Below are 7,986 nucleotides of genomic sequence, written 5' to 3' on the forward strand. Positions count from 1 at the left end.
GCCACAGTAATTTTCCACGTCGGACGCCTCACTGCAAAGCATGCGCCGCCCCAGTCGCTCGCCGCCCCAGTCGCTCGTCCCACACAAACGCATTCTAGTACAATATAGACGGTTTTAGTGTTTACAAAGAAACCTCGATTGCCGCTGATTGGTTGCTGCATCGGAACTTCCGGCCGGATAGCTAGAAGCACTTCCGGCTATGTTGTTTGAAGGCATGCGCGACGTGAGGCCGGCGTGTCGATGTTTGCATTGCATGATGGAATCTGTGATGAGCTGATTCTACATCGTGAATATTGTCGAGCTGACGAGCGACTACTTTAAGGCGCTTAGCACCGAAGCAAAAGATGGTTATCGCGAAAAGCTGATCTTTAGAGGCGGAGAGCTGCCCGATCCGCTGGACGATGATGACGTGCGATTTTCGTTTTCATCGGGATCCGAACACCTTCCCTCAGTTACAATACCGGAGCAACAAGCGGAGCATATTAGTGAGGACATGCAATGAACGCAGACTGTTGTCTTCAAAGCACGTAATGGGACTGTCGAAAACTAGAAAAAATTTAATGGCACTTTCTTCTTCTTTCTGGGGTTTTACGTGCCAAAACCAGTTCTTATTATGAGGCTCGCCGTATAGTGGAGGGTTCCGGATTAATTTTGACCACCTGGGGTTCTTTATCGTGCACTACAACACAAGCTCACGGGCTTTTTGCATTTCGCAATGGCACTTTTATTGCTGCAAGATTGTGGATGAAGTGGTAAGCTGTGCCTGCGTACATGCATATGTTTTCTGCGTCATATTCCTTGTTTCTGCTTTTCAATATGCATTCACAAATAACTGTACATTCTCAAAAGTCGTTTAGTGCAAGACACCTAGGTCGACTGAAATGGGACTAGCTTAAATGCTCACGAATTTACCACACTTCTAACAAAATTAAACCTGTAGCGTTGGGCGCGATTGCAATCCATTATTGGCATCCGTTAATTCGTAAATGATTTTAGAATGTGGCCGAAACTTCCTACATGCATGCACGGAAATCGCTAACTTTTCTGCGATTCTGCTCTGCGATACCAATACGAATGCTCACATGCCGCCGAGGTGGCTCAGCTGTTACCGTGCCCGGTTGCTGACCCGAAAGACGCCGTTTGGGCCCCGGTCGTCGCATTTCGATCGAGGCGAAATCTTAGAGGTCCGCGTACTGTGCGATGTCAGTGTACGTTAAAGAACCACAGGTGGTCGAAATTATCTGGAGAGCTCCATTGCGGCGTCCGTGATAGTCTGAGTCGCTTTGGGACGTTAGACATGATAAACCAATGCGCACGTGTACCTAGAGTAGTAAAGCTGCAGAAGTGCACTTGTGCCTCAAATACGAAAAACATTAAAATAAAACGGCGGCAGCGTGGCACCCGCTAAACAATAATTCTAACTCATGTTCGTAGCATGGCATTCCACGCCGAGGCAAGAAACTGGACGAGCGGGCAAACTCGGGACGAGAGTCGAGCTTCTCTCGCGTGAGTTACACGACATACGGCCAGAACAATCGCGCAGTAGCACTTTTGTTATTCCGCATTATAGCAGTCCGGCTACTCCACGTACTAACGTACTACCATGGATGAAGTGAGTAGAGCAAATCTGGGAGCTCTTGGTAAGCTGTCACTTGTCCTGGCGCACCGCTGCTATCCAGGCGTTTCTCCTGTCAGCCTCGATAGGGAACCTAAACGTTCGCACTTTCGAAAAAAAGTAGGTTCCTGAGCGGAGGCTGCAACCGGGCACGACACAACACGAACCCATCCTTGAACGTTTCACAGGTGGTATGTACCATGCGGGATGCATTTTCAAGCCAGCAACAGCAACAACCAGCAAAATACCGTTGACGAGTGAACGTAATGAAAGCAGTCGATGTTCCAGAGAGCTACTCGCCGTCACGCAACACACTGAATGGCACAAGTCGCACTTATATCAATACACCCGAAAAATAACACAGAATATGCACAGGACGAGCGCGATAGCGAACTAATTCCAGCAAAAACGAGCGAAAGGAACCGCTACCGGAAGTTTCCTAAGGGTGCCGGATGCCGGCGCACAGCGTTGCCACTGCGCGATGGGCGCTGGATGAAACTGTCTATAGCCGAAGCACAGCCTGGTCGTGAGCGCAGCGCATGGATGGAGTAAATGGAGAAAGGAAGCTTCCCGTTCCTCCATGGTGCAGCGTAATGCGTTGCTGCTAGGCGGCCGCTTGAGAACATGCGTGCAATCATGGATGGACGCAGTGCCATATTTCAGCCACGTGAGGAATTATCTTAACTTACCTGTCATCGTTTTACCAATTCGCCTTTGAAGAATCACCAAGTCGCGAACGCGCTTGCACTGCACTGAAAGCATTAATTACATTGATTTAGGTGAGGAATACAATGGCATCCTTTGGTTTCAGGAGACTTCGGTCTTTCTAGACTTCTACATTCTGTTCAAACAGCGCAAAATACGACGGAAGAAGAAAAGGGAAGTATACAGGAGTAGCACTGCTAGCTTCCAGCTGCGCCGGGGCAACAGGTTTTTCACAGTCGAGACGCGCGAGAATAACTTGCTGCACGTTACATGCACACCACCAGAAATTCAGAGCCCGGCCCACGCCTGCGTCAAAATACCCGAGCCCGGCCCGGGCCCGGATCAAAAAGCCCATGCCGTGCCCGGCCCGAGCGCGTGAAAAAAACTGCCCTACCCGGCCCGTGGGCCGGGCCGGGCCCGTGCATTCGGATAAGCCCGAGCCCATGCAGTGCTCTAATTTGTTCTACAACGCCGGCAACATTAAAACATGCTCCACATCAACCAGTAAGCAAGGCCGTAGAATGACACACAGCTATTAGCTAGCATTATCGGCTACGAGAATGATTAGGTAAGTGGGCTGATTTCGATGGTGGTGCAGTCTAACACTGCTTTTCAAAGCACTAGCCCTCATGAGGGAAAAATACGAGAAACGGACACGTGACTCATGCGCTAAGCGTTGCAAGAGGAAGTTAGCTTTGGTTCGAGAGAAGTATGCGTACAACCATAGCCTAATGGTTATCGTACTGGGCTGCTGTGCTCGAAGGCACAGGTTTGATCCCATCGTCTATCACGCATTTCATCCTTTAAAATGGACAGAAACGAGGCAAAAGAGAAACCTAGCTACCTGCCCACCTACCTACCGCAAAGTGCCTGGACGGTGCCACAGAGCGTTTCGCAACAAAACCAAGTGGTTAAAGACAAGTCCATAATGATCAGATCCCTTGTGTCATAGCAAAGTATATTGCATTTATATTTACCATTCTGAAACACTTTTGAATTTCCCGCCTTCTACGCTACCGGCGTACAAATGGTTTTTTTTCAGAGTTGGGGCAGCAGTATCACAATCTTTTCAAGCATTTTCGCTGTGGGCATCTCTACCCATGTGTCCATTGCCTCGTTTTGTCAAAACGAAACAGCTTTGTCATATATTTGCCTGATGTAAATATACTGTTCTTTTGAAATAGTGATTACATTCACATTTTGGCAGGCTAATCTTGGTTTTTATATCGCGTAACCAGTTTATAATTTAGTCACAGGAATAAATTGCTTGTTTATAGGTTTTCTAACAACAACTACAGGAATATTATGCTTCGATAGGGTGTTAACCTTCACAGTCTCTGACGCATATAATGCTTGTTTTTAGAACTCTATGACCCGCTTCTCGTGCGTAAAAGGATGGGCCTTAGCAACTATGAAGGTTTGGAAACTCATGTGAGATATTTTATATTATAATAAACTTTGTCTTCAAGAGCATGACCTGGAGTATTCGACATTATATTGACCTCTCCATGAAGAAGAAATATTGCTGACATTTTCTAGCATGAGAAAATGGTATGATGAAATTGATAATATAAAAAAATGTCACAGTTTCGCACTAAGGGCGAAGCAATGAATGCGATAGCAACACAGCAATGCCATACGAAGTAAGGTGAGCGGCTTTGGTAGCAATATGAATTGTAGTAAACATGAGCTGATTAAGTAAGGAGGTGTGCTGCGCCGTAAGTAGACCGACATGAAGAGAGACTCGATGACCACGAGAAGGCGCCTGTGATACGGTGGTGTTGATGAGAAGCGCTTCCCGTGGGCAGCGCGTGCGAAGGGACACACCTGTAGCGCTGCACTGCCGATCCGGGTAGCATTGCATGTGTAGCGTGCGTTGGAAAATGTGGCCCGACTATTACTAACTGAATGAACAAGCGTGGTGTGAGCGCGCACAAACAAACATGAATAGATCACACTGAATGACTGCAGACAACGACTGTCAAAACGCTGGCAGCAAGTAGCGGGCGAAGGTACGTGCGGTCTATCGCTTCAACGGAAACTGAGCGGCGAATGCACGGCGCATAAAGGTCAGAGCCGTGTGGAGATAAGCGACGGTGCGAGCGAGCGACGAGCGCGGTTGCTGGCAGAGTAGAAATGCGACCCCCCCCCCCCCCCCCAGCTCCCTCCGGCGCTGGCTTCCCGCTTCCTTGCTTGCGCGTGGGAGATTGAGTGCGTTCGTTCTCCGTGATAGCGCGCGTCCCCGCACGCTTCCGCTCGGGCATACGGCGCGCGGCGAAGATTTTATCTGTAGGGAACCTGACGGCGACGGCGACGACGACGGCAGAAATCCGGTTGAAGTGTCCATATAATTGCTGTCGCAATAAAAATCAGTAGTCTTGTCTGCGTTTCTTTTATTGTCTCTCTCTTCGCGTGTGACATCCAGTGCGTTACAAAAACCATATATAACCAGATTTTGTGCATTATCTGGCATGTACCTATTCACCACAGAACAGCAAATAGTTGCTGTGAGACAGTATGGTAATAAATATATATGGAACCCTTGCGTTTGCCCAAACGTTTATAGGATATAGGCTATTTGGCCTTCACTTTCTGCAAATAACTGATAAGTCGAAATCGTTCTGCTCACACAAGATTGTTTTCTTCAGTGTAGGACATCACAATTAAAAACTATTTATGAATTCTCAGTGATGTGCGCGCAAACATATTGGTCGTAAATTAACACACAGAACATTGTTGCATGGTAGACGCCACGTTAAGGAGCTTTTTTGGCGAAGTCTTCCTCTTGGTCGCATTTTATTAGGATTGTGTCTGATTGAAAAGATACATAGACAGGTCGATGAGCAATGCGAAAGAAACACTGTAGAAAAAACCGCGAAGTCCCAGTGAGTTTCGGCGTTCTCAAAATTGATCGCGATGGCGCCGTTGAGCTGTCATCGCTTTGTCAATAGCATGTAGCGGCTGTACCATCAGCATAACCGGCGATCCGATAGCGTACACGCCTAGCCACGAGTGGAGAGGGCAATCGAACCAGCAAAGAAAATAAGGAAAAATGCTGTGTCCTATTCCTCTGTGAGAAACGCTTATAAGCGAAACTTATATTTTATGTTTACGCAACGCTTTGATGAAGGCACGTAAAAATAGCTGTGGAACATTTATTTTCGATCTAAATGTGCATAAGAAATCGAGAATGAGCATAACTAAAGAAAAGAGAGTAATGACTTTGCAGAAAATGTTTCAGCAACATGGGGAAACCCTAGGCAGGAAATTGGAAGTAGGCTTCACCCCAGTTCAGCCATTGTTTCCTTTTTCTTTCTGGGGTTTTCGTGCCAAAAGAAGTTCTGATTATGAGGTACGCCGTAGCGGAGGGCTCCGGAATAATTTTGACCACCTGGGGTTCTTTAACGTGCACTAGAACGCAAGCACACGGGCGTTTTTGCATTGGGCCTCCATCGAAATGCGGCCGCCGCGGCGGGGATTTGATTCCGCTACCTCGTGCTCAGCAGCGCAACGACTTAGCTGACTGAGCCACCACTGCGGATCCCATTGTTTCCTTTGGAATTGGTACAGGTAGCTGTCATCATGTGTGAACATGTATAACGCCACTGCTGCCGGATATCCCGCATCGCTAGGTTACCTGTGACCATGCTTTCAAAGGAAACTCAGTTGCGTGCCGAAGTTCCTCTACCTCGTGCATTGTTCCAGTTCGAAACCAAGAAATAATTTTTGCTGCCTATGATTTTGTGTTGGCAAAAGTCAGCAACTTCGTCATCAAACGCGAAAATTCGCATAAATATTTTTTCCCGGCAACATTAGTCAATCAAGGGTTCCTTGCCCTCACTTCTCATTTAGCTTTTTGAAGTACTGAATGCTGAATTAGGGCTGAATTTGAAGTACTGAATTAGTACGAACTGGGCTGAATTTGAAGTACTGAATTAAGGCGCCTACCGAGAGCCACATTTCAATTCTTGGGGGCTGCAAGGAATTTCCGCATACCCAGTGTCCCTTGCCAAGTGTCACATGTCGAATGTGGCAATTGGCAATGTGGCGTCTTCGCCACATGTCGAATGAGACAATTCGCAATGTGGCGTCGAATGTGGCCAAGTGTCACTTGTCGAATGTGGCAATTGGCAATGTGGCGTTGAATGTGGCCAAGTGCGACATGTCAAATGTGGCAATTCGCAATGTGGCGTCGAATGTGGCCAAGTGCCACTTGTCGAATGTGGCAATTGGCAATGTGGCGTCGAATGTGGCCAAGTGCGACATGTCAAATGTGGCCAAGTGCCGCATGACGAATGTGGCAATTGGCAATGTGGCGTCGAATGTGGCCAAGTGCGACGTCAAATGTGGAAATTGGCAATGTGGCGTCGAATGTGGCCAAGTGCGACATGTCAAATGTGGCAATTCGCAATGTGGCGTCGAATGTGGCCAAGTGCCACATGTCGAATGTGGCAATTACCCATGTGGCGTCGAATATGGCCAAGTGCGACATGTCAAATGTGGCAATTGGCAATGTGGCGTCGAATGTGGCCAAGTGCCAAATGTCGAATGTGTCAATTCGCAATGTGGCGTCGAGTGTGGCCAAGTGCCACTTCTCGAATGTGGCAATTGGCAATGTGGCGTCGAATGTGGCCAAGTGCGACATGTCAAATGTGGCAAATTGCAATGTGGCGTCGAATGTGGCCAAGTGCCACATGTCAAATCTGGCAATTGGCAATGTGGCGCCGAATGTGGCCAAGGAACAAATGGCACAGACCCTGTGGCCCAATGTATATTCGGCGATCAGCAGCGGATCGCTGCACCACACGAAAAGTGGAGGAAGGAGGCAAAAATATTTTGGTGTAAAATGGAGCGCTTAAGGAATTGAATAGCCGTCTCGTCCAGCGTTTCGGTCGCATGAGCTCCGGAAAGAACCATTGCATTGTGTAAGTTGGCTGCTAGCCAGCTACACAGAATTGTGTGCAGGTGCATGTTGATAGTTACAAATCATGAAACGGCAACAGCATGAATGCACGTCGAGGCTGTAGTGAGCGCGTGTAGTCACAGCGTGTGGCAGTCGGAGGTGGCAATAGAGGGTCTGGTCAATCACACTTCCTAGGAAAAAGCTCACGCAGGACGTCTTGCTGCAATGCTTTGGACGAACAAATTAGGTGTCGAAATTTCACGCAGAAGACACACTTGCTATGATGTAGTATTCCATGCTGTCGATACAGTGGCCTTATGTTCTGGTATTTAAGGCGAGAGAAAGAAACCCCACAATGTGCCCCACCACAGCAATATGTAAGTGGCTATGGCAATTTCATGACTGCCGGTGCTAAAACCACCACTGCAAGTAAACATACGAAATAGGTAACTGCGAGGTTGAAACAATTCGTATGAAGTTTAAAACGATGAAGGAATGTGGGAGAAACAACAGCTCTGACAAATGTCGTAACTAAATCAGTGGATGCGGTAGTCATAATACGCTTAAACCACTGCGGAGCATCGCATGTAACGCTTGCATAGTGAGTCATACTTGATCCTATCTCTCCGTACCTTCGCATTTCCCTAAATAAACATTGGATGATCAATTAAGTATGCTACTTCGAAGAGTTCATAAAGATGTGGTCACACGCATATGAGACCAACGTCGAACACTAACTGGTATACGATGATGTTACGAAATA

Source organism: Dermacentor silvarum, chromosome 7, assembly GCF_013339745.2.
Source record: "Dermacentor silvarum isolate Dsil-2018 chromosome 7, BIME_Dsil_1.4, whole genome shotgun sequence".
Taxonomy (NCBI): Eukaryota; Metazoa; Arthropoda; class Arachnida; order Ixodida; family Ixodidae; genus Dermacentor; species Dermacentor silvarum.